Source organism: Lontra canadensis, unplaced genomic scaffold (assembly GCF_010015895.1).
Source record: "Lontra canadensis isolate GAN:19392208 unplaced genomic scaffold, GSC_riverotter_1.0 scaffold143, whole genome shotgun sequence".
Taxonomy (NCBI): Eukaryota; Metazoa; Chordata; class Mammalia; order Carnivora; family Mustelidae; genus Lontra; species Lontra canadensis.
Genome location: NW_022631137.1, coordinates 1,984,865 through 2,012,711, shown reverse-complemented (window position 1 = coordinate 2,012,711; position 27,847 = coordinate 1,984,865). Strand labels below are relative to the sequence as shown.

At 40.1% G+C, this 27,847-nt stretch overlaps 1 protein-coding gene and 1 long non-coding RNA gene across 12 annotated transcripts in view; one reads left to right on the top strand and one right to left on the bottom strand.

Annotated features, from left to right (window-relative positions):
* RBFOX1 (RNA binding fox-1 homolog 1) overlaps window positions 1–27,847 on the top strand; it is a 2,042,166-nt gene that overhangs the window by 788,486 nt on the left and 1,225,833 nt on the right. The gene's annotated exons all lie outside the window — the stretch shown is intronic.
* LOC116858867 lies at window positions 170–27,847 on the bottom strand. The gene is made up of 5 exons (XR_004381028.1): window positions 27,836–27,847; window positions 17,533–17,536; window positions 17,276–17,281; window positions 14,557–14,569; window positions 170–237 (listed from the first exon to the last, which is right to left on the bottom strand). It is a non-coding gene; the product is annotated as an uncharacterized LOC116858867 (long non-coding RNA).

Genomic DNA, 27,847 nt, shown 5'->3' with positions numbered 1-27,847 from the left:
ATGCAAGTTGCTTAACCTCTCCATGCCTGTCTCCACAGTTAAAACTTAGCCTGCACATTAGCTGTGGAGCTGAAATGAGTTGACACATGGAAGGGGCTTGGAAGAGTACTTGGCACATAGTGAGAGCTCAGCAAACATGAGCCCTTGTTCCCACTTACATTTCATGCATTCATAGACACAAACAAGGCAACAGACAAGAACTGATCATTCTACATTTTGAGAGTGCTTGGAAGGAAGCTCAGTTGGGATTTAATTTTTCTCACACCCATTGTCCCCTGCATGAGGTTGATGGAAAGGCCTTTATGAGGAGGTAGCGTTTGGGCAGAGACCAAACAGGAGCTGGAATCAGCTGTGGAAGAAGCATCCCAACTGAAGGAAACAGAAGGTCCTGAGGAAAGGAAGAGGAGCTTGCTGTTTTATAAGAGCTGAAAGGAACCAGTGCGACTGCAGTGCAGTGGGCAGAGCAGGCCTGGTGGACCTTGAGAGGTGGGGAGGAGGGGCCAGATCAGGCAAGGCCTTCCATGCCAAAGTAAGGACTTGGCTTTCATGTCATTTTATTTTATTTTTTAAAGATTTATTTATTTGGGGGTGGGGGGTTTTGCAGCAGACACAGCCATAAGCAGACTCTGCACTGAGTGTGGAGTCCAACGCAGGGCCCTATCTCACTACCCTAAGACCAAGGACCTGAGCCAAGACCTACAGTCAGACACCCAACCAACTGTGCCACCCAGGCGCTTTTGTCTTTCATTTTAGAGCAGTGGGAAGCCACTGGAGATTTGAAGAGTGCCATGCTCAGATTCACATTTGAAGACTGCTCTGGCTATGGAACAAAAAATGGCTGTAGATTGGGGTTTAAAGATCGAAAGGGGTCTGTTGCTGTTGAATGGGGAAGAGGTGACGATGACTTACCAGGGAGCATCAAGGTTGAATCACAGCCCCCAGCCTCCAGCAGACAAGGTGTGGTGCTCTAGCTATGTGTTCTCATCATCATGTTAACTTGATTACATTGATCTGCCATTGCTTAATTGTTTTCACTAGGCTATAAGGTGAGGGCTTTATGTATTTCCTCTGCTTCTTTATGCTCAGTTCCTTGTCCAAGGCCAGACTCTTAAAAGGCTCTCAATATTTATTTAATGGATGAATGTGTAAAATATAGTACTCATTGCAATGTTTATTTTTGCAAGCCCATGTTATTAGAACATCAAATGATCTACTTCATGAAGAGGAAAGTCATTCCTTTTGAATTTGCAGGATTTGTCATGGGAAGTGGGATTCTAGATATCTTTATGTCAAAGAAAATGACCAACACTGGATCTCAGACAGGGCGAAGGCAGTAGTAATACATAGCTCGGCTCTATTTTCTGCAGCAAGATGTCCCCTTAGCTCCTTATCTGTGGTATCTCAACCAGGAGCCCTAGTTAATTTTCATGCAGAAGAAGCCTTTGAAACCCAGGCCTCTTTCATGCTCTGGGAAGATTTGAGAGGGGTCAGCCCTGTTTAGATTGGTTCTCTGCACCAGTCAGGGAAGCCTGCTGGCTATTCTCAGCATGGAGTATGTTGCAGGGAGGAGATGAGCAGGAAACAGACCAAAGAACCAGGGCACTTCCCAGCTTGAATCAGGCCTGTCTTGTGTGGATTCATTATTTTGTGGAAATTAATCCCCAGAATGGCAGACATAGTATATTTGAATGTGAACTGACGGTGCATTTCATGGCCAAGTGGATGTGGTGTTGGATTATCCATCCTGGTTGATTGTCCTTGCCTCCAAACCCTTCCATAAGCACAGATAATTGAACTATACCTGGTTTTGTGTTTTCACACCCAATTTGATGTCCATATGGCATTTGGTATGGAGTGGCGGTGTGCAATGATCTCGTCCTGCTAGCTTCCGTTCACAATGGAGCTGGTGTAGTTTATAAGCAACAGTGACTCTAGCGGTCACTTAATGAGAGCTTCCCATAGTCCAGGCATTGTGCTCTATCCTTTATCAGGATTATCACATAGAGTCCTCACAATAATCTCGTGGTAATACTACTAATAATACAAATACATTTGGCATTTACTGTGTGACAAGTGGTGTTCTAAGTGATGGCATGAACTAACCCCTTTATTCTTCAAAATAACCCCAAAAGCAATAACTCTAATCCCCAGGAATGAGAGTCACATGGATCAAGATCTGAATGGTACATATGGTATTGAACCAGGTGGAAGCCTTGGCTACAATATATCATCAAACCAAGGATGATACTGCTATCATCCTCTTGTTATAGAGAGCTCAGAGAGGTTAATTTCCTTGCCCAAAGTCACACAGCCAGTGTGTGCTATGGTCAGGAATTGAACTCATTTTTCTGTCTCTAAAGCCCTTGCTTTCTTTTCATTATAGCCCCTGAGAACTAAAAGCCAGATACTACTGGTAGGTTTGGGACACTTGACGCTATGACAGAGAAACCATATTCCCGATTTTTATTAAAGTGTAATTTTGCAGTGATATTATGGCATAGTGAGTGTAGGGATCTGATAATTCAGTTCTGTAAGTTTTGCGGAAGTCAACCTGAAGAAAAATCAAAGAGCCCCAGTTGATCTGAAGAGCAGGATATTATAGGATGTTCTTGCTTTGGTTTCTTCTCCCTGCCCAAGTTTTGTTGTTATTGTTGCTATTGTTGTTTGTAAACTGTTTGTGACTGTGTATAGCCAGGAGACAGAAGGACAAAAGTGGCTTTGTAAATTTGCAACAGATATTCAGATAAGATAAGTACATAATTAGCATGGAGCAGGCCAGATGAGGTTGTCTGGAAGTGTGGAAGATTTACATTCTGCATAGGGAATTAGCAAATAGTCCCCGATAACAATGACTTTCAGATAAGCGTGAATGGGGAGCCTAGGCCCAGCCCATCTAGACAGTTAATAATAGAATGCATTGTTCAAGAACAACAATTATTTTTATGTGCTTACCATGTGACAAATAATATGCTAGACTTATGTATATATATTGTGTAATGTATTTCTTACAATAACCCTATGATGTAGGTGCTATTGTTATCCCCTCTTACAGATAAGAGTATTGAATTTCTGTTGAAGGGACAGGGCCATTCCTTCTCTCTCTCTCCCTTTGTCTCATTCTGCTTTCCCTCTCTATTATACACACATACCCCTCTAATAAAATGGTAAAGTTGGGATTTGAACTCAAGTCTTAATCTAACTCCAAATCCTATCCTCCTAGATGTCGACATTAGGAGTTTCAATAAAAAGTCTCCTAAAAGCAATCTGACCTATTTTCTACCATCCCTTACAATCATCATTATATTAGCACCCCCCCCCCCAAAGTAATCACATCTCCTGCTGGTGTACCACCTACTTTGGAAGGTGAATTGGGGTAAACAGTCTCCAGGCACTAATGCAAGGTAAGTCACGGCCTGGGGAAGTCACGGCCAACCTCTGATAAAGGTGCCACTATTACCGTACCTGTGGCTCATATGGGAAAGCTGGGATTAATTTTCCAAAGTCACATATACAGAGGTTGTACCAGAACCAGGTCTCTGAGCCCTAAGTTTTTACTTAACCACATGCTATTTTGTCTCCCAGCCAAAGCTAGCCAGATGACCTGTGGGTGGATAGACTGAGAGGTAGACAGGTAGATCAACCAGTCCATACCTAAAGGTATACCTGTTTATATACATACTTCTCCATCTCTCCATCTCTGTATCTGTCTGTCCATCTGTCTAAATTTAGAATTCAAGACTGTGCTGCCATTCTCTTTCTTCTGAGTCATCTGACCAGCTCACTGCATTTGAAGCAGCAGTGAACTTAACTCCTTGCTTCCATTGGTATTCCTCTTCGTAACAGCCCCTGTCACAATAGCAATTGGAATAAAACCCACAGAGTAGTGCCGAGAATATAAATGGGTCATTTTTCTCTTCAACTCTGAGTAGGACAAAATTCTCATAAAGAACAAGGGAACAAAGGTTCCGTGACAAACATACACCAGGGGACTCTAGCTCTCTCTGATATAGCCTGTGTAACATAATGGAAAGAGAAATTTAGGATAAAAGGAATTCAATGAGAATTTTAGGTTACCTTGCCAGATGGAGGCTCGTGGTCCTGTTCATTTATATGCATCATCATTAGCAGCTTTTATTGAATATCTACTCTGTAAGCAAAGCTATTATATGTCCCCTACCTATCCAGCTTATGACTCAGTGAGAATGGATGCATAGGAACTGAACAGACGTCTTTACAGAGAACTTTTATCTATGTGTCACCTACATAAGTGGTTGTCTTTATCAAAATCATGGAGGTGGTCAGTAAAAGGGACTATACAATGTCACTGTTGGAAGTAAGAGCTTTTTGAACAATTAAAAACTGACGTGAAGTTAAACCCTCTATTTTGAGAGGCAGAGTAGTGAAGTGGTTGAAAGTGGACTTGGTTGTAATCCTGGCTGAGTTTGAAACTTGATTCTAATGTCAAATGATTTGGGACAAAGTGAGTGACCACTCTTACCTTCAATATCTTTTTCCATAGAAAAGGAGTTCTTTAATATCTGTGCACCCCTTATAAACCTTTGGCCATATAATCCAACCTCTTTGCCAAATGCCAGTCAAGCAAGGAGAACAACAGAAAACATCATAGTCGTTGACAAAATAACTTCAAACAGCTTACTGTTTTCTCCTAGGGAAAAATATATAGTCAAGCAAATTTAATTTATAATCTTTGGCAATATTCTTCACGTCCTGCTTTCTTTCCTTGTGTTCTTGGATTTGTACTGGTTCCCCACCTTGCATTAGCTGTGTCCAGTCTGTCCCACCACCCCCAAGCCCTCAGCCATTAACCCTCTACTTTCTCCCCACAGCCCATTACTCCATATATGGTTTGTCCTGTTTCAGTAAGCCTGACTATCCCTCCTCTTCCTCTCATTCTCAGTGTTCAGCATCAGCTGTACCCAGGCACCTGATACATGAGCAGGCCAGGGAGGGAGATAAGTTGAGTGACAAATTTGTTTATCAGTCAGGGAGATGGGTAGGGCTTGGAAGTACTGCTGTATCAGTACCTTTTGGTTTACTCACCACTTTCCCTCTTGCTCCTCTACCTTTCAAATGCACATAGTGAAGCTCAGACAGGCTCAGACGACTCATTCCCAGACACAGAAAAAGTCTGGCACTTGAGATGTGGCAACACCTACAGGTTAACTCAGGGCCACTTTCTCCAAGGTCGTGATGGGATGGGCACAATGTAGGAGAAGGGCTTATGGTTTCTGCAGCCAAGAGACAAAGACACAAATGGCAGGACAAGAAGAATGGAAGAAATGCAAGTTGGTGGGAGCTGTTGCTGTGGTGAGGCTGGTGTTTGGTGTGTAGATAAATGATGGTTTTGACTGTAAGACCGAGGAGAGCAGTTCATTGGATGCATGGGTATAGATGGGTTGCCAGTAGGAGAAGAATGTGCCTTTCAGTGTCCTGTGACGGTAGTGATCATGATGGCTTCCAAGGTCCACAGAAAGTCATCCTGGAAGGATGAGTAAAAATGGCAGCCAGGTAGAAATGGTTGTCCAATAAGGGGCAGAGGCCAAGTCAAAGGGCTGAGGCAGGAGGAGGCAGGTATCTCTCATTTCAGGTGGGCTGAAATCCCTAGGTGTTCAAGAGCAGGGAGTTCATGTAGGAGCAGTGGGACACAGGAGTGAATCAGAGAAGATGGTGAAACCAGATTATGTGGACAGTAAGAGCCAGATTCAGGCTTTGGATTTTACACCAGTTGCTGTCGTGAATTTTGCAAACTGTGCAAATCGATGTAACCTTTATGTGTTTAGGACGGGGGTTCTTGGCCTTGGCACTATTAATATTTTCATCCAGACAATTCTTTGTTATAAAACACTGTCCTCTGCATTTCAGGAGGCTTAGCAGTATCCTTGGCCTCTCCTCACCAGATGCTAGGAGCATACTCCCTCCCTATTATGACAACCAAAAAATGTCCCCAAATGTCACCTGGAGGAGAAAACCACCTTCAGTTGAGAAAACCTTGCTTAGGAAGGGATTGCTAACAGCAGTGCGTAGGATGGATAGAAGAAGTCATATGAGATCCTTAGCAGGCTGTAGCAAAAGTTGGGGGCAGAAGTGATGAGAGTGTGTGCACCCCAATACATAACCCAGCACCTTTATGGCCAGCAAGAGTACCATGGGTATGTGTAGTAGTTGTAGGACAAAGAGGCGTGGGGTTTGGGGTATTTAGAAGGAAGTGCAGATTTTTTTTTAAAGGTTTATTTATTTGAGAGAGAAGGAGTGAGTGGGGGGAAGGGCAAAGGGAGAGAATCTTTCAAGCATACTCCCTGCTGAGCATGGAACCCAATATGGGCAGATTCCAAGACCCATGAGATCTTGACCTGAGCTGAAACCGAGAGTCATATCCTCAACGGACTGAGCCACTCAGATGCCCCCATATTTTATTTTTTGATGTATTTTATTTTTCTGACTTTATTAAGATGCTTGCCATAGTCAAAGGAGCTGTAAGTTCACTCTCAGCAGAGATGTTAGCCAAATCTCTCTTTTCGCCATCCAAATTAGAAGACAATGTTAGCAACATCTGATGTTAAGTTTCTGAATAAGATTCTCACTGCCCTTATCCTCACTGCGTCTTTTGTAACATTTTATTTATTTTTAAAACTCCTCAGAATTGTACATTTTTGTCTAGGTTCACTCAGTCCTCCACAGCCAGCTGGCCATTAAAGAAATTTAGAGAGAAAATTGCTGAAGCAACTATGCTCTTGTTTGTTTTGCATAATCAACCAAAATAGCCCCAGAAGTGATTATACTTGAAGTTTCAGTGGTAGCAGGGATATACTGTCGTTCACCTTGACCCCATTTAGGACTATATCATTTACTCAGATTTTATTATCTGTCTCAAGCAAGAATTTCTTGTAAGAATGCAAGTGTTTTTTATTGTGTGTGTGTGTGTGCACGTGCATGTATCCACTGAATAATTTTGTATCCTGTTCCCAAATAAATCTTCCTCAGTCACATCTCTACTCATGTCACACCTCTGCTCAAAAATTTTCAGTGGCTCCCTGTTGCTTATCAGATCAACCCTAAACCACTTAGTATGGCACTGAATGCCTTCCATGATCCAAACCCTCTGTTTTTTACTCTTATCCTTCCCGACTCTGTTGTGTGCATTTCACTTTTTAACTAAGCTCGGTGAATTTTTAAAATGTTTATAAAAAAAGAAGAAATGAGTGAATCAATAAGACTCCAAGTCCTCTTAAAACATTGGATGAGCAATAAGGAATAATGAGACACAGACTTTTCTTATACTCACTTTCTAAATCAGAATTGTTATTTGCTTCTGACAGGGCATCCGGTATTTAATTTTACTATGTCAGACAGGAAATCTAGAGCTGCACATTCCAAGTGTGTGCATTTATGAATTTTTCATTAATTACTCTGACTGAAATTGGATACAAGCCTAGCTTAGAAGATAACCCATTGTTTATTTATTCAGTTTGTTATCCAGGTCACCTGCTATCCAATTAAATCTATCATTATTCCTTTGCTTTTGCTTGTTTCATTTGCAAAACACTTTGTCTGAGGTATTTTCAGTGTCCTTCCTGCTCTCCTATCCTTCGTGTGGAGTACAGTAACTGATCCAGTGAAAAGTTCAACACCAATCACATCCCAAACGAGGGAAGCATAACACTTTCTTGATAAATGAATATAGACACATCCACGTGTCTCCATTTCCATTTTTTTTTTTAAGATTTTATTTATTTGACAGAGATCACAAGTAGGCAGAAAGGCAGGCAGAGAGACAGAGAGGAGGAAGCAGGCTGCTTGCTGAGCAGAGAGCCTGATGTGGGGCTCTATCCCAGGACCCTGGGACCATGACCTGAGCCAAAGGTAGAGGTTTTAACCCACTGAGCCACCCAGGCACCCCCATTTCCACTTTCTTAAGTAAGCTTGTGCAAGAAGGAGGAAAAATATCTTTCTTCTTTCTCTCTTCTGCAAAGTCAGTTTGCCTTCTGGATTCACCTCCATGTGTTCCCTTTCAGAATCCCTGGGCATGCACAGTTAGAGACAAAAGTACAAGTGAAATTGGTGATTTAAAAATATCTGATGAAAATAAGTCAATTTTCCCCCCTTTCAAATCTCTGTGCATGGCCCTGTTTAAATATTCCTTTATCTTTGTGAGAAATGGAATTTAAGATTTTTGATTCTGGTTAACAGCTACCACCATAAATCTGCGGGCTTTTGATGCTAGATACCCATTGCCTCTGCAAAATCTGTTGAGCTGAGAGAAAGTTCTCCCATTGAAAATAATGCTGCACTTTATATGCAGCCTGTACACTATGACACTTGATAGATTGCCACAGGATTAAACATACTTTTCTTTGTCATTGCTGGACAGGGCCGACTTTGGTTTATGGATGCCCCAGATTACTTTCTACCTGCCTCTCTCCGCCGAGTACAGAGAAGTTTCATGACCAAACTCCTCCATCTGGTTCTAAATGACATGTGGTTGACCCCAATGTGTTGTAACTAGATTTTTAGGTATTTTAAGTTCTTGGACATACAGGGACCCTGGTTTCTATTCCCTCCCTGTAGATCTGTCTAGGTTTGATGGACCCTCTCTGAAAAGACCTCTACAAGACCTCTGGGAGGTCTTGCAGACAGCACGAGGACACTTTCTGCTTTTATATCGGAGGAATTTCTCCAGTCCTAACTTTGGGGGTCATATCACGTATCTGTGACCTATCAGTCTTGTGACTTAGGTGCATAACACTTAATCACTGTGTGTGTATCAGTTTCCCCATTAATGAGGATGCTAAAGCATGCGCCTCTCGGGGCTTCGTGGGGATTAAGGAGATCATGCATGCAACACACGGATCAAAATGGTGGACATAGGGTCCCCACGGTTATCCCATGAGTGGCTGCTAGATACATACCTTCATAGATGTTGAAGGACTTGTCAGGTCACACAGATCCAGTCCAAACTGAGCATGTCCTAAGTCGTGGAGTGGAGTGGAGTGTTGTAAACTGTGACAATGGAGTGGAACGGAATGGAAGGGGGTGAGTGCAGTGACACAGAGTGGAACCGGGATGGCAGGGAAAAAATCTGTTCACAGATTTTAATAAAAAGCCGTAGAGGGAGAAATGATCAGATATCTGTACTGAGAAAGCATGCATTTTTCAAGAAAATGAAGATGACATTGCCTAACAGAGGAGTGATGTTAATTGTCCCTTGGGACAAGGACAAGATATATATGTATATCCGGGGGTATATTAGAATTATGAAAAATATATTTTTCCTAGAGTCCTATCACCAGCTTCTGTCAAACCCCCGTACCGGACGTAGAAATGATCTGGAATATACAATAGAACTTAAAAAAAAAACACACAGAGGTTCAAGTCCATTTCTGCATAGGCTTATAAACAGACAACTGGGAGGAGTGTGGTTTTCACATTCCCGGTAGATGAGAAAAAAATTGGCAGCCATCACTTTCCTTCCAAAAGGCAGACAAATGCTGGCATATTCCCACGGCTTGTGTTTTACCAAAACGGACGTCTCTAGGTCCCGATGCTATTCCCATCTTTCAGTTTTTCTGTCTTGTGCTGTGTTGTTTTTGCTCTGACTACTGCCAAAATAGGAGGTCAAAGCAAAAGCTGTTTTCCAACAATTGAGTGTTGTAGCCTCTCCCAGATGTCAGATGAGGAGTGTGATAGTCTCACTGGCTCATGTGTGCAGGTGAGAGTCTTTCTGACCATGGAGCAGACAAACAGAGATGGACCGATGAGCCCTTTACTGGGTCATCCTCATCCTGGGAATGTGGCCTCTGATTCTTGGCACTTCCTCCAAGCTCCGCTGGTTTCATCTACATAAATGACTACATTATTATTATTTTTTTCTTGGCCCATTAGATCAGCTAGGGTTAGGTTAGGTTGCAAGTGACAGAAAACAGAATTTTACTTTTCTCTTGCATGAAATGAAATCTAAAGAAGGACAGGGCAGATGGATACGGAGACTCCTGGGTCGTCTTCTATCAAGACATTCCACTGTCTTCAACCCCTGGCCTCCACCTCTAATGCAAGATAATGACTTGATTTTCCACCATCATATCCTCTTTTCCACAGGGACCAAAGAGAATTTGAGAAATAATATACGTCCTCTTTTCAATGAGGACTTCCTGGAAATGGCCCACACCAATGTCACTTAGATTTAATTTGCCAGAACTTCTCCACACAGCTATACCTATCATAAGGAAGATGGTAAAAGTAGTTTTTATTATGGGTAACCATATGCCCTGCTGAAACACTGGGCTTCTTTTTTAAGATACAGGGGAATTTGGGGAGAGCATGAATGCTTTTTATCACATCCATATTGATGGGGAGAGTGTGTTTGCTGCAGTAACATCCCATGAGCCCTGGTTGAAGATATTTGTGGTTATTTTACCATCAACTGGATTACAGAGTCATGTCCAACAATCATGTCATCATGTTTATTTTCACCTACCTTAGGTTTTGGAAGAATCACAACAAAGGTCCAAGGGCTGTGATTTCTTTATTAGTTCTGGTTTGGGTGAAGAGAATAGGATGTCTAATTCTGTCTCTACTAACAGGAATCATGTCCTGCTCATCTTAGCCTCTCTTTTATCTTGACTATTCCTTCATCCAAGGATGCACTCATTGCTGTAGCATCAGGGTTACGGTCCTCATGAACATCACAGATTGAGGTTAGCACCATTAAGGAAATAAATGGGATGAAGTTTGCAAAGAGGCCCCGAGCCAGGGAGCAAGCCTGTTTAAATGTCAGGTAAACTAGGAAGGCAGCTTTGAGGGAAGAATAGCTGACTTGCAGACTCAAGGACGAGAGAAGGTCACCGAGAGAAGCAAGGAGAGAATTGCAGTAGGGCGGACTGGCATGTGCCGAAGCTTGGAAGGCAGAACGTTTGGTATGTTCAAGAGACGAGGGGTGGTCAGTGTCCCTTTGTGACAAGGGTCAGAGGGGAGAGGAACGCCCCACACAAAGATGGTGCTTAGGTTTTGCTCGGCATTACAGTCAGCCTTTCTACTTCTTCGGTGATTTCATTTGAAATCCGTTTTTATAAAGTTCCTGGTCACCCCATTTATTCCTGGAATGATCCCATCGTGGAGTGTACATGCTGAAACTATTATTCTAGCATGGAATGGTAGGGAGAAGGATGTTTGTGTTTTTAGGTGAAGGTACTGAAAGAGAGGCTTTGATGAAGGCATTCAGTTGGTTGGAGAAAAGTAACAAACTTATTTGGAGATACATTTCTGGAATTGCCTGATTTGCATTGAGCAATACAGCCTCCAGTTACGAAACCGTTTCCCTCAATTTTTTTCTCCCAATCTGTCTTTCACTCTGACAGATGTGGCTTATCTTCTGCCTAATTCAACAAGAACTAGTCGTGTCCCACTCCCCACCCCCAACCCCCGCCCGCCTCTCTGCTTCAGTGGAGCTTGGAGCTTGTACTAGTATCTACTTGTTTCCTAGTTGGAATGCTAGTCACTCCATTTGTTTTTATAATTTGGGAAATTTTCTTTTTGTTTGTAAATTTGTCATTATCTCCCACAAATCTCCCTGCTATGGTTTGGTAAATCTCTTGGTATCTTCACTTTGAAAGCACCACTCCATCTGCCAGCTAGATACTTTCATCCCAAAATGCCATTCCAGAGGAGAAAGTTGGAACTGTAAGGATTGGCAACAATGATCGCCAGCAGCAACATCTACTATTATGGGATTAATAGGAATTAAATCTACTTGAGCCATGAAGTGAGCCAGCACCTTACTTGCAAGTGAGGATAAGGTTTTAAAAAATAGGATTTAAAGCAGGACAATTGTCCTCGCTATTTTTGACCTTTTTTTCTGACTGGTGGTAAGTTTGCATTGGGAGCTCAATAACTGTACTCTCATATAGTCTTGAAACTTACAGTTACCCTACTTCTGCAAGTGCGCACACATTGCTTTCTGATCCCCTTCTTTTAAAATGGAATTTGTTTTGCTTTTCAGTGTTTTCTTGGATGCTCCATGCTGATTACTCTTTGTCCAATTTGCAGCTTTCTGTTAAATGAAGGGAGAAAAGCTTGAAGTCCAAGGAAGTAGGCAATATTTTCCGTACCACACTATATCTTCTGCATGACATTAGCTTGACTTTCTCCCAACCAAGATGCACTATTTAGGCAGTCAGTTCTAATGTCATTGAAGTGGTAGTTGTCTGTAAATAGTCATTGGACTATACTTGTTGTAAACCTGTCAAATAGTCTTAAGATGAAATTCAAACCCCCCCAATGTTCCACAAGACCCTGAGTGATTAGATGGCGTTCAGACCTGTGTAACCATGTCTCTCACTGGTTACCTTCTTGCTCCTTGACTTCTTCAGCTACACAGGCCTTCTCGAATGTTCTCATACATGCCATGCTCTATTCTGCCTCAGGACCTTTTCATGTGCTGTCACCACTGCTGGGACACACTTCCTTTTCCACCTCTTCAGTGATTTTGATTACTAGATAGACACACATTAGTGGGGTGGCCTTTCTGACCTGTAAGTACCAGGCCCTTTCTTCTGTAACAGAACATTTTTTTTCTTATTATGGCACTGATACTTTTAGTTATTTGGTTAGTTTATTTGTCCAATTTGTCTCTCTCAGGGGGTATAGCTTGAGGGTAGAGCATTTGACTGCAATTTGTCTCTCTCAAGGACCTTATTTTCCTTGATTTATACTGAGTCCCTAGCATCCAGCAGCTTCCTTAATGTGTAGTAAATATTCAATAAGATTTTTTAGGTAGTTGAATAAAAGAATTCTGAGCTTTGTGTGGGGAGACCAGCTCTGATTGAACATGAATCTAGGGATGAGAATCAATACACAACATCTCACCTTGTCTTACCCTTCACTTTATATCATTCAGTCTCATATATTGCAAGTGAATTATGGATTAATGGTTCAAAGATGCCTCTCATTCAGTTTTTTCCTGTGACTCATTCAACAAACATACATGAAGGAAGTACTTGGGGCCTTGGGCTAGGTGTCAGACACCAGGAAACCCAATATGAACCTTGTGTCATTTCCACATTCATGTTTGTCTGGGTATCCTATTATCTGTATGTCTCCATTTGTCTTCACATTTCGCATAGTTCAAAATATTTATTACTCAAAAGGAAGGATTTAGTTTTAATGGTTCATTTAAAGACCTGGAGGTTCTATACATCAGTGCTTCCCAAGACTATTTTGTGTGGGGTATGTATGTCAACCATCAAGTTTGCTTTGGTGCACATCGAGTGAGAGAAGGAGCTTTTCTTTTTATGGTCCTTCCACTCCTTTCCTTGGACTCCTTGCCTGAGCTTCATCAAGCTAACTGCCTGGCATTCTTCAGATCCCTTTCCTTCTCTCTTCTTTCTCTCCCATTCTTCCTGATCCCTCTCTTCCCGTCTCTTTGTTGTGCTGTTGTATATTCTTGGAACACGCTTGCCACTTTTCACTGCACACAGATTTAGAACTCATGTTGTGAGTCCCTGCTAGATTGATTATTCCTTACAAAACACTCTGGGTTCTCTCCTTGTATTTCTCACTGAGGGAGGATTTTGCATCCTCAACTTTTACAAGTTAGGAATAGCTATGCGGCTTGCCTCAGTCAACGAAATGTGGGGAAGTGACCCATGTCTCTCTAGGCAAAGCCAGCATGTGATTCACCGTGTTCTCTTTTCCTTCTGCCAAGAGATCAGAGAATCAGTTCTCTGTCAGTATGAGTCCTGGAGAGAAGAAGACGTAGAGCAAAGCTGCAGATAAACCACAGAGGACACATAGCCTGAGTCAGAATTAAGCCTTTGTTGCTGTAAGCTTCTGTGATTCTGAGGTCATTTGTTATAACAGCGTACCTTGCCTCTTCTGGCGGATACTGAGTTTTATCTCAGAAGCCATATCTTTGCAGAATTTCCCCAAACTTGCTAAGATTGGGGCTGTTGCTTCTTTCATGTGATCCCACGACATTCCCTCATAGCTATCAGCACACGATGGTATAATTACTTTGCTGTCAGCTCCCCACCCCCCACCATTAGACTATGAATTCTGTGCAGGCAGGGAACTTGTTTGATTCATCTGTCAACCTTCCCTGGCCTTTGATAGGTATTCAATAAATACCTGATGAATGAAGGTACAGAAGATTAGTGTAAAGAGACCCTCTTCTGTGCCACCATCATGAACATCTTTGGTGGGATAGAGTCTAGTGAAAAGAGTGGCCATGTCCGTGTAAACACAGTGTTGTCAGAAGAGTCTCACACCATCTTGGAGAATGTGTACACCCACGTGAGATTAACTGCATGGCAAACCCTGATCGCAATTCTGTTCAGGAAACTGAACAAAGGGAGAAAATCTGGGGCAATGATAAATGATGAAGTATATTTGGAGTGTATGGGCAGCAAACCAAAACAAAAAATAGAAACAACCTATCAACTACATCTATTTAAGTTCACAATTTATACTCTGACAATGCAGGGTCATGTGTCCCAAGCCAGCAAATCGAACTCCTATTTCTTGCTGATTTGTTGTGCCCATCACAGGTATATATCTCCTGAGAAGCCCCCAAGCCTCACGGTCCATCTCTGTGTCCCTGCTCCGCTTTCTCTTAGGAGACTTGAGGAACTTTCAGGGCCTCACATCTGTTTCTCCATAGACTGAGAGGAACAGATCATCCAAACATCCAGTAGCAACCTACTTGGATTTTATCTCGTTGTTAAAACTAGCAGTGATCCTTTATATAGGAGAGGAGCCACAGTCTCAAATCATAGGCCTCATTTTTCACTTTGAATTTGTCTCAGGCCACTGGTGGGACACTGCAAAACCATGACCACGATGATGCTTCAGTTTTACAGATACTAGAATAGATCCATTCTTAAAAACAACAACAACAACAACAACAACAAAACAAACAAAAAAACCCAGCAAGTTTTCTCCTCCTCCCATGACAGAGTAGACTGAATTCATTTAAAAGTGACTCAGATTTACCAGGTGTAATGATAAGATGTGTGGGTTCTCTTTTCATCAATCGTTAGAATCAACAGGTTGGACCTGTGACAGTTTCTCAGCTCACAAAGAACGCTGAGCGTGATAGCTTTAAATGGGCCATTACCTTTTTTATATTTATCCCAAACTGTTAAGGTCAGCATTAAAATTTGACCTTTTCCCTGCCAACCCGTTTGAAGTAATTAACCCCTGTGTCTTGAAACACAAGGAAGCTATGACTTTGTTATTAAATTCTCATAAAGAGCCTATTAATATTAAAATTGCTTCACTCTTGGGCTGAATGTATTAACAGCCTTGCACTGGGTAAACACAAACCCTCAGCGCAGTGTTTTAAAATGCATGAGTTGAGGGCAGAGCATGCTTTTCCAGCTACCTCCTCTGTAGCAGAATGTTACGCCTTCTGTGACAATTTCCCCTCATATTTGTTCAAATGTTTCCATTTTAAATCTGTGTCCTTAGATTTACGTTTGTTTATAGGGAAACTCATTTTACTGCTAGCAATTTGGGAGCAGGTCCAGTGGAGCAGAACACCTATGAAGACCCCTGTTCCCATCACTCTTGTTGTTACTTCCCAGGACAGTGCTCAGACCCTGATCTTCTTGGTGGGGAGCACAGCTTGAGATTATTCATATAGGCAGGTCCAACATACCTGTGCATCACCTGCAGAGTGTGCTTAAAGAGGCAGATTTACACAACCCACCATAGACAGACTGAGTTAGAATTGGCAGAGAGGAGACATTCCCGACTCCGCTGTATAAACTAAATTCTCAAGGGGTTTGCTATAGTGACACCTACCAGAATTCAATTTGTTAATTCAGTCTTTCAAAATATGCATTGCACAGCTATTATATAATACAGAGATTGGGCTAAACCTTGGGGATACCATAGGAAATTAAAGAGCTAGGTACTTGTCCTTTTGGATCTTATAGTTCATTAGGGAAGTACACAATGAACAAGGAGAAAATAAATAATTAAAAATAGCAATAAGTGGACTTCTGCTTCCGGGAAGATGAAGTAGGCACACTTTTCCTGATTCCTTCTGCTGAATACAAATAAAATCCCTACACATTAACGTATAGATTCAAATAGCTGAGCAATTTCCAAACAGGGTAAATCCAAAGAAATCCACACCGAGACCTATCAGAGTCAAACTTCTAAAAAATGAAAGAAAAAAAAGAAAAGAAAAAAGAAGAAGAATCTTGAAAGTTGAGAGAAAAAGGAAACTATCTAGAGGGGAGAAGCAGTTTGAAGGCAGCAGATTTCTCCTCAGAAGCCTTGGAAGCACAGAGAAAATGGTGTGACACATTTCAAGTGCTGAAAGAAAATACTTGTTAGCTTGGACTTCTATTCTAGTGCAAATATCCTTCAGAAATGGAGGAGAAATCAAGGCATCAGTTGCTACCACACCTACCTTAAAAGAATGGCCCAAGAAAGTTCTCTAAAGAAAAAGGTAGTAATAAAAGGACTCTTAGAATATCAGGAGGGAAGATGACAAAAATAGGGATAAATTGCCACAAAAATCTAGTGTTTCCAAAATTATCGTGTATCGTTCAAGTCAGAATTGTAACATAGTCTGGTGTGGTTCCAAATGCATGTAGTAGAAATATTTACAATAATTATTTATTGTTTTTTATTATATTTATTATATATTTTATTATAAAAATATTTATAATAATAAATAGAAATATTTACAATAATATAAATGAGAGAAGGTAAAAGGAGGTAAGATTTCTGTGTTTCACACAATCTGCTAAAATGATTATAGGAGGTAGACTATGTAAGTTGTGTGTGTATAATGTATATCCAGAGCAACTGCTTAGAACAAACTGTAAGAAGAAATTTGCTCAAAAATACTGTAGACAGGGGTGCCAGGTGGCTCAGTGGGTTAAGCCTTTGCCTTTGGCTCAGGTCATGATCTCAGGGTCCTAGGATCGAGCCCCGCATCGGGCTCTCTGCTCAGCAGGGAGCCTGCTTCCTCCTCTCTGCCTGCCTCTCTGCCTACTTGTGATCTCTGGCTGTCAAATAAATAAACAAAATCTTTAAAGAAAAAAATACTGTAGATAAATTAAAAGGTATTAATAAAAATATGCAAGTAACTCAGAGGAAGGAAGAGACAAGAAAATGGAAAAAACAAAGAGATAACACAGGAAAAAAAAGAGGCAAAATTAAGCATTAATATAATAGTATTTACATTTAATGTAAATGGTCTACATATACCAATTAAATGAGAGATTGTTAAAATACATGACCCAACTATATGCTGTCTATAAGAAATTGCTTTCAAATTTAATTATATAGGTAGTTTGAAAGTAAAAGGACAGGAAAAGAGATACCATGCAAAACCAATCAAAAGAAAGTAGGAATAGCTATGTTAGTATCAGAGAGAGTGGACTGAAGAGCAAAGAAAATTACCAGAGACAGTAAGAGCCAGAATATAATGGTTATAATGAATATAGAAGTGTCAGTCCAACGGGGAACATAGCAATCCTAAATGTGCATACATTAAACAACAGAGCTGCAAAATATGTGAAGCAAAAAATTAAAGAACTAAAAGGAGAGATAGGAAAATCCACAATTAAAGTTGGGTACTTTAAACACCATTGCACTCCCAATTAAGAAAAAACTTAGACTGGGGCGCCTAGGTAGCTCAGATGGTTCAGGATCTGCCTTCAGTTCAGGTCATGATCTCGGGTTGTGGGATCGAACCCTGCATTGGGCTCCCAGCTCAGCGAGGAGTCTGATTCTCCCTCTCCCTCTCTCCCCTTGCTCATACTTTCTCTCTGTCTCTGTCATAAATAAATAAATAAATAAATAGAAAAACTTAGACTATAAATAAGGATAAAGAAGAACTCAACTACCTTTAATCAGCAGTGTCTATCCAGCATTATAGAACGTTCCATCCACCAACACCAGAATACATGTTCTGAAGTGTCCGTTAGATATATAAGACAGACCATATGCTGGACCACGAAACAAACTTCAACAAATTTAAAATAATTGAAATCATGCAAAGTGGTTTATCTGACCACAGTGGAATCAAATTAGTAATCAGTAACAGGAATATAATAGGAAAATCTCCAAGCACCTGGAAACTGAACAATACACTTCTAAAAAATTTATGGGCTTAGTGGTGCCTGAGTGGCTCAGTGGGTTAAGTCTCTGCCTTCCGCTCAGGTCATGATCTCAGGGTCCTGGGATGGAGCCCCACATCGGGTTCTCTGCTCAGCAGGGAGCTTGCTTCCACCTCTCTCTTTGCCTGCCTCTCTGCCCACTTGTGATCTCTCGCTCTCTCTCTGTTAAATAAATAAATAAAATCTTAAAAAAACAAAAAGAAAAAAACTTTATGGGCTAAAGAGGAAGTCTCCAGGTAAATAAATAATTACAATGAACTGGATAAAAATCCAAATATAACCTGATAACTTGTGGGACACGGCTAAACTAGTGCTGAGAGGGAAATTTATAGCAGTAAATGATTACATTGGAAAAGAAGAAAAGCCTTAAATCGATAGTTTAAGCTCCCACTCAGAACCTAGAAAAAGAACAGCAAAATCAACCCAGAGCAAATAAAGAAGAAAATAATAAAGATAAGAGCAGAAAGCAATGAAATTGAAAACAGTAACATGATAAAGGAAAATCAATAAAATGAAGAACCAGCTCCTTGAAAAGATCAATAAAATCGATCTAGGAAATTGACAAAGGAAAAAGAGCAGGCACAAATTATCGATATCAAGATTGGTACTGAGACTATCGCTACAGACCCTGCAGATGTCAAAAAGGGTAATCAGAGAATGCTGTGAACAACTTGGAGCAACTCTACATGCATTCGTTTTACAACTTACATGAAATGGACCACTTTCTTGTAAAACACAAACTTCCGTAATCCACTTATTATGAAATAGATATTTTCAATGTTTCTGTAACCATTAAGGATGTAAAATTAATAATTTTAAAACTAAAAAAAAAAAAGCATCTCCAGACCCAGATGTTTTTATCAGAGAAGTCTACTAAATGTTTAAAGAAGAATTAACACCACTTATATGTAATCTCTTCTAGGAATCAGAAAGGAACACATTCTAATTCATTTTATGAAGCTGGTATTACTCAGATACCCAAATCATACAAAGTCAGTCCAAAAAAAAAAAAAAAGAAAAAAGAAAACTGTAGACCGATATCCTCCATGGCCATAGACAATAAAAACATTTTTGGGGGTTCTGTAACAAATTATTTGCCAATAGAATTCAGCAGTATGAGAAAAGAATTACATACCTTGACCAAGTGGAATTTATTCTGTGAACAGAAGCCTGGTTCAGTATTCACAATTAAATCTGGATATTTAAAAGGTGTATTAAAAGGCTGAAGAGGAAAATCACTTGATCATATGAATCAATGTAGGAAAAAAAAATTTGATAAACATTAATGGCTATTCATGACCAAAAAACTATCTGAAAAATAAGACATGGAAATTAAAAATACAATGTCATTTCTAGTGACTCAAAAAAGATACTTAGGTAAAAATTTAACAATATATGTATATGACTTATATTTTGAAAGCTATATGATGCTGATAAAGATAATTTTTAAAAACTTAAAGGAGATATTTACTATGTTCATGTATTGTAAAATGACACAGGAAAGATGAAAATTCTCCCCAAATTCATAAATAATTTTAATATGATACTTGTGAAAATTCTACGAAGAATTTTTGTTGACATAGACAAATTATTCTCAAACGATATGGAAAGGTGGTCAATTAAAATAGTTTTCAACTGTTTTGAAAAAAAAGTGTAATGTGGGAGAAATGAGTCTATATGACTTTAAGACATCGCTACAGAAATCAAGACTGCGGTGTTGGCGGAAGGATAGACACATAGGTCAATAAAACAGAATATAGAACTCAGAAACAGATCTACACAAATATGCCCCACTGATTTGACAAAGATAAAAAGGCAATTCAACGGAGGAATGATATTCTTTCAGTCCTTTCCCTGGGAAAGTTGGGAAACCAGTCCATCCTCAACCTAACTTTTACATCTTATACAAAACTGATTCAAAACTTTTCTGAACTTTAATGTAAAACATACAACTATAAAACTTATAGAAAAAAAAAAAAGAAGAGAAAATCTTTGATATTTTAAGCTAGGCAGAGTTCTTAGAATTGACAGCAAAAACACAATCCACAGAAGAACAAAAATGATAAATTGGGCTTCAATTTTTTTTTAAAACTATCTTTTTCTCGGGGTGCCTGGGTGGGTCAGTGGGTTAAAGCCTCTGCTTAAGGCTCAGGGTCAAGATCCAAGGTCCGGGGGTCCTGGGATGGAGCCCTGCCTCGGGCTCTTTCTGAGCAGGGAGCCTGCTTCCTCCTCTCTCTCTGCCTGCCTCTCTGCCTACTCTCTCTCTCTGTCAAATAAATAAAATCTTAAACAAACAAACAAAAACTATCTTTTTCTCTGCAAAATACCCTGTTAAGATGATGAAAAGACAAACTGTAGACTCGGAGAAAACTTTTCCAAAACATCAGTACATATAAAGAACCCTCAAAACTCAACAACAATAATAATAAAACAAACAAACAAACAAAAACCCGGTGAGGAAGTGGACAAAAGACACGGAGAGACATTTCACGGAAGAGAATATACAGATGGCGAGTAAGCACATGAAAAGATGTTCAACATCATTAACCATGAGGGAAATACAGATTAAAAGTGTAAGGTGAGATCAGTGCACACCTGTCAGAATGGCTAACATAAAAAGTAGTGAATGCCAGTACTGGCAAGGCTGTGGAACAGTTGAATTGTGCATCCATGCAGTGCTAGGAAGAATGTAAAATGGCAAAGCCACTTTGGTAAATAGTTTTAATTTCTTTAAAAACTAAGCATGCGGGCACCGTACAAACTAGCGCTTATCCTCCTGGGTATTTATCGAAGAGAAATGAAAACTTGTGTTCTCACTAAACCTGTACACAGATTTTTGATTCAAAACAGAAACAACCCAGATAGGCTTTGAGCGGGTGAATGGTTACATGGCAGTGTATGGTTGTTATATATGTATGTGTGTGTGTGTGTGTGTGTGTGTGTGTGTGTGTGTGTGTATCCATACTGTGGAATACTACTCAGCCAGAAAGAAAAAAGAATCACTTGATGCATGCATCAACCTGTTGAATGTAAAAAAAATTCAATCCCACAAAGTTGCATATAGTATGGTAAAATTTATATAGATTTCTCGAGATTTTGAAATTGTAGAAATGGAAAATGGAGTTTTCATTGCCAGGGGTTAAGGAGAGGGTGGGAGCAGGAGGGGAGTGGGTATGGTTGTGAAAAGGGCAGCCTGAGGAATCCTCGTGTGGGTGGAAGGGTGCCGGTCTTGATTGTATTGATATTATTATAGTACATTGTCTCGATATTGCAACCTCCCCATAGGCGGAAACCAGGTAAGGGGCACATGGCTCTCTGTTTATTTCTTACAACTGCATGTGAATCTACAATTATCTTAAAAAGGTTAACTGAAGGGCACCTGGGTGGCTCAGGTCATGATCTCAGGTGCCTGGGGATTGAGCCCCATACTGGGCTCTCTGCTCAGCAGGGAGGCTGCTTCTCCCCTTTCTCTGCCTGCCTCTCTGCCTACTTGTGATCTCTCTCTCTCTGTCAAATAAATAAATAAAATCTTAAAAAAAAGAGAGAGAGATTAACTGAAAAAATATCAAGTTAAAGATAATAAATGCTACAAAGGGAATGAACAGATGGGGAATAACTAGACAGGTAGATAGGGATGTTCAGAGAATGCCTATTTGAGGAGGTGGCATTTAAATTAATTTACAAATGTTGAGAACCAGCTTTGTAGAGCAGGAGTGCATACCAGACAGACCGAAACACTCAAGAGACCCTGTGTTGTGAAACTCTTCGCTGAGAGGTGTTCTATCCCTCTGGTTTAGAGGGCAAATGGGATATGCAGCCTTGCTCCAACAGAGTGCCCTGTTCATGTCCGCTGCAGTGAGGGCCACGCTGTCTTAGCACTCTTATCCAGTGTACCACAGTCCAAGTGTGTTCACACACCTACATCCATGGATTATTTTTTTTTTAAAGATTTCATTTATTTATTTGACAGAGATCACAAGTAGGCAGAGAGGCAGAGAGAGAGAGAGGAGAAAGCAGGCTCCCTGCTGAGCAGAGAGCCTGATGTGGGGCTCGATCCCAGGACCCTGGGATCATGAGCTGAGCTGAAGGCAGAGGCTTTAACCCACTGAGCCACCCAGGCGCCCCTCCATGGATTATTTTAGTCAAGCTTCAGGAGTTGTAATAGTGTCCTTCAATCAGCAAACATTTATCGAACACTTTACTTTAATAGTGACTGCCGATAATTATGCAGTGCTTCTCACAGAGTTTTGTCACACACCCTCACCGGAGTCTCAAAACTACGCTGTGGAATAGGAAGTAGTAACACCTTTGCTCTCCTTTTGTAACAGGTGAAAGATTTACGCGATCTGAAGAGAAACCAGAGTATTTTGCTTTCCTTTTGCATATGAGGGTGTTAAGACTGCAAAATTGAGGTTAAGTGATGTGTTCCGATGTGCTTGATACAGCAGATATAGGACTCAAATCTGGTATATATAATTCTAAAGTCCATATTTTTTTTTCCATTGTGCACTCAGGATGGTAGTATGTTATTTACTATAATAATGTAAGGGGCATATTAATAAAAATGTGCTTTTCATTAAGGAGACATAATTGGCATTGAAAATATTATCAGGAAGTAGAAGCAAGCACTTATTTTTGCTGCCAACTAACATAATGAAGGTAGTTAAGATTGTGAAATAGAGGAAGAATAATATAATTTTTCCACCAAATATTTTAAACATTTTTCTCAGCACTGTTCACTAAATTCTTATTCTCCCCCATATCCCCACCCACAACTTGTTAGTGATGACAATTGTATTATATCCTAAATTATCGCATATGCTAGACTTGGTTTCTATATATTCTTTTCCACTAATTCATGTGTTGATGTTGGTGCTACACACTTTTGATTATTATGATTTTATAGTGTATTTTAATTTTGCATGTGGTGAGTTTTTGTTGAAGGGGTTGGATATGAATGGATTTAAAAATCATTTTTCCTCTAAAACATCACTCTCGGAGCACTTGGTGGCTCAGGTGGTTAAGTGACTGCCTTCAGCTAAGGTCACCATCCAGGAGTCCCAGGATCCAGTTCCCCCTCGGGTTCCCGGCACAGCAGGGAGTCTGCTTCTCCCTCTGCTCCTCCCCACCTCTCATGCTCGCTCTCTCATGCTGTCTCTCACATAAATAAATAAAATCTTTTTAAAAAAAATTTATTTATTTGACAGAGAGAGAGAGAGATCACAAGTAAGCAGAGAAGCAGGCAGAGAGAGGGGGAAGCAGGCTCCCCATTGAGCAGGAAGCCCCATGTGGGGCTCGATCCCAGGACCCTGGGACCATGACCTGAGCTGAAGGCAGAAGCTTGCCCCACTGAGCCACCCAGGCACCCTCGATTAATAAAATCTTCAAGAAAATAAATAAAAATAAAACATCACCTCTCATCAAATGAATAATTTTTCACAGGCAGTAAAGAAAAAGATAAGTAGAGGTAACTCAAAGGAAAAGGGATGCTGTGATTATGTTATAGTCCTCAGAACCGTGCTCGGAATCTTTTTAGATAAAAAACATCAAATATATGGAATATTATACAATAGGCTTTCATACTTTATCCCTTTTGGAGACATACTAATTAGGCAATAAATACGTGTGGGATGACTGCATGTCCTTTTCTAATACTGGGTTTAATTTTATCCCATGCATTAATTGGTTATGTAGATACGTCACATAATTTCCAAGTAGCCCTGTTCTGTCCTGTTATTCTCCGTCAGAGCATCCTGCTCGTCTCCTGCCTGGCACTTACTGCAGTCTGTCATTTTTTCTTGTATTTGCTTGTTCATTGTCTCTTCTCCTTACTGTAACGGAAAGTGAAGATAAGGACCGCACTCATCATGTTTCATGCTTCATATTCAGTTCTTAGGCAGATGTTCAGTAACCATTTGTTGAAAAATTTGTTGAATTAATTTAATTCAAATAAACTTATTTTTCCAGAAGGATTAGGAAATAAACTCTTGCCTTCTGGAACAATGCTTGTCACTTTGTAAAACACAAATAATCCCTTCTCTGGAGAACTCAAATACATGTAACTTAACTGTTGATGACTAAAAAAACAATACATGTTTGGTAATGATTCATAAATTATATCATCATAAATCAGTTATCATGCAGTTCTGGAAAACATCCTGACTCTTTGGATTATGTGTACTGTATAAAACTTTTTGGATCCCATATTTTTGAATGTGGAATATAAGGCAGAGGGTTTGTGGTTTAAGACTTATGATAGAGACATAAAAGACCCGGGCTGAGGTGACTTTAGAAACTCTTGCCTTTTGTGGATGGAACCATAGCGCCGTTAAGCCCTTGAAGAAATATGGTTACCCTCGTGGACTGTCTTTCACGGCTCACTTTTACTTGGCCAGAAATTTAATTTCAAGTAATCATTGGGTAGGTGATGATGTTCTGCTGCCTCCTTGAGCTGAACGAATTAAAATTTGAAGTTCTCATAGTTTGTAAGTGGGTAGGAGTTCATTGGATATAGCCCATTAGTCACTTAATTTTTATGCTGTATAAATGGGGCGTCTCTGCCATTTTGCTTGAAAGGACTTTATGGAAAGCCATAAAGAGGGACGGTAAATTTGCAGCCATGTACTTTGTGACCACATCACCCCTTTTGGCTCAGTCCCCCTTTCAGGGATGATTCGTTGCAGGCAATTTCTTGTCCCAGTGACAGGGAGTAAATGTTCACCTTAAAATCCTTCCTTTTAAGAATGATTCCTTTCCCTGAGAAGTTCGTCTAAGCTCCTTTTTTTTTTTCTTCCCTCCAAACAAGGGAAATTGTGAGGCTCAGCAAAAAATGGAGGCACAAGCCAAGCAGAGTTGAAGTTGATTGCATAGAACATATATATATATATATGCATTTCTTCTTACCTTCATAAATTGCACTTTACTTTCAGGGTTGGTGAATCTAAATGGGGCCAAAAAGTGAAAAGGTGACAATTTCATCATTATTCATGAATTCCTTTTTGAGCTATTTCTTACTATCTTGTGTCTGTACAAAGATTTTCTTTTATTTTTAGGATGTCAAAAAAGTGACACTGTGTTTCCCCACTCCCTCATAATCCTGTATTTGTAATTTAAAATGTAGAGAATTTGTATATACTTGTGTATAACTTAAACAGAGCAGGCGGAAGTTATTTTGGTTTATATCAGAAGCTCAACACACTATTCTTGATATTAAATCTTAAATTATTGGCGATTTCCATTTAGACATTTTTTTTTTTTATCATCATGAAGCTTGAAATAGGTCTAACCCATTATGGGAGTATGAATCAAGGTTGGTGTTTTATTTGCCATTCCTTTGTTCTAAAATTTCATTAGACATTTTTTTAGTGAAAAATTAATTGATCCTGTGGTGGTGGTGATAAATCATTGCAAGTGAAGACAAATTGATTTTTGCACCACCTCTCACTTGTTTCAATCTTAGTGGAATTAACTCTATTAGGTTCTGAGACTGTTTATGGGTATTATAAAACATTTACATCTTGATGTATTAAGGTACTTGAGTGGGTTTTAGCCATTATTAAGGGAATTATATTAGGATTAGTCTTGTTATCAATCTCTGTATCTGGCACCTAGCTAAGAACTGGCTGTTTTATCCTCATTAAAGCCATAAATAGAACTTCATTAACTAGCACATGCCAAGTGCCAAGGCTGGTGGCAAAAACTTCTGCTTTAGAGGAGACCATGGGTTCCTGAGCATCACAAGTTAAAGAATAAGTCGCTGACATTTTATAAAGAGCTTTCTCTGCAGAAAAGTGCCCTGCCCCCTTGGAGTTTGAAAATACCACAGGAGGTGAAGATTCCATGGAAACTTGAAACAATCGGGACTGACGGATTTAATCCCTTTGATGTACTTGTGAAATTCTCACTAAAGACAGATCTAATTCTGTACTGGCCTTGAGGAAAGAACACTGAGAGTGACTGTATAGAAGATTGTTATGGAGAAGTAATATGTAAACAAAATATTGAACATTGACCATGCAATACATTTGCTCTTGAGTAAGGCTCTGGTTGTTGGGTTTGATTTTATTTATTTGAATTTTCTTTTGCCATCAAGATTAGTTCTAATCAGCTTAGACAAAAACTGGCTGAAAGATTATAAACAAAAGATAATGGTAAATGGTAGTGTTCCCACTTGGCCCAGATCTGGGGAGAATGGAGGAGAGATTCATAACAGCTTGGGCTAGGTGAGGCCTTTTTTTTTTTTTTTTTTTAAATGATCTGGAAAAGAAAGTAAATTGCCTGCTAATGAAATTTGCAGACAATATTAAATTGGAAGGTGTTGCAAACAGGAGCATGGACTGAGGATAGTATGCAAGCCTTCCCTAGGCAGGTTGAAAATATGAACAGAAAAGATTAATATGAGATTAAACTTGGAAAAGACAGGCTAATTCATTTTGGGGGGGTGGTTAGGGAGAGGGGAATAAAGGGAATCCTGACGTGAAGCTGATAGGAAAAACCACAAGCACAGATATCAACCACAGAGATAGGGGAGAACACACCAACATTCTATGCAGGTTTCTGTGGTGTTATCCCAGAGGCTCTCCCTTATTCCATGGCCTGATCGAGTTAAGCTGTAGTCTCCCAGATCAGAGCCTCCCTCCATCATTGTTGTGCACAAACGCTGGGGCGTCCCTCTGCCTGCTCTCCTTCCATTTTCCAATCTCTTCCTTTTTTTCATTCTTTCGTACCCATCAGCTCACCCACCTCTAGTCTGTAGCATTTATTTCTGGTATCTTCAGTAGGAGAAAGATGGAGACAGATTGGGGAAAGGCTGGCAACAGAGAGTGAAGCAGATTAAGGGAAGGGAAGGCTTAATTTATGAGGAGAGATTAAAGGCGTTGAATTTGCAAAGCTCGTCCAAGCAGCATCTAAAGGAGGACACAAGTGCAGAGGCACTTAGGTGATATAAACAGGAAGGTGGCCGTGACATTGTTTAGCCCTATGAGCAGGGGTATTGCCAGAAGTAATTAAGATAGGGAAATTATATAATCAAAATTCATTGCAGGAGAAAATTAAGGGTTGGAAATGTAGTAGTCTACGTGTCCATCCCAGTCAGTACCCAAACCAGGCACATCTGAAAGGTTTTGACTGCATTGAATGTGTATTTGTATGAACAGGAAATCCAAGAAGCAAACCAGCATGTATACACCTTCATATGTAAAATTGGTGGCAATTTCTTTTTACTTTACATATATATATATATATATATATATATATATATATATATATGCGTGTGCATGCGTGCGTGTGTGTGTGTAGTATCTAGTAGGATAGTCTTACATCTGTAAGCAGATCTGCATGTTGATAGCCCATTGACAACATGAAAAGACAAGGGAGCTATCACCTATTGAACATCTGGTGGGGGCTGTAATGAGATATGGTTATATTGAGCAACGGACATTCAGAGATGCTTACTCTGTGCCAGATGCTGGGAAAGGCAATTTACAAATATCTGATTGAATTGTTGCCATAGCTTTATGACATAGGCTCTGTTATGATCCCATTTTACAGATGAGGAAAGCAAATTTCAGAGATGTCTGTACACTGGCCAGTGTCACTCAGCATGGGAGCAGAGGAGCTTGGAGATTACAAAACGACTCTGGACCCATACTTTAAAATAGTAGGTCATGTTGGCAGATAGGTACACGAGAACATCA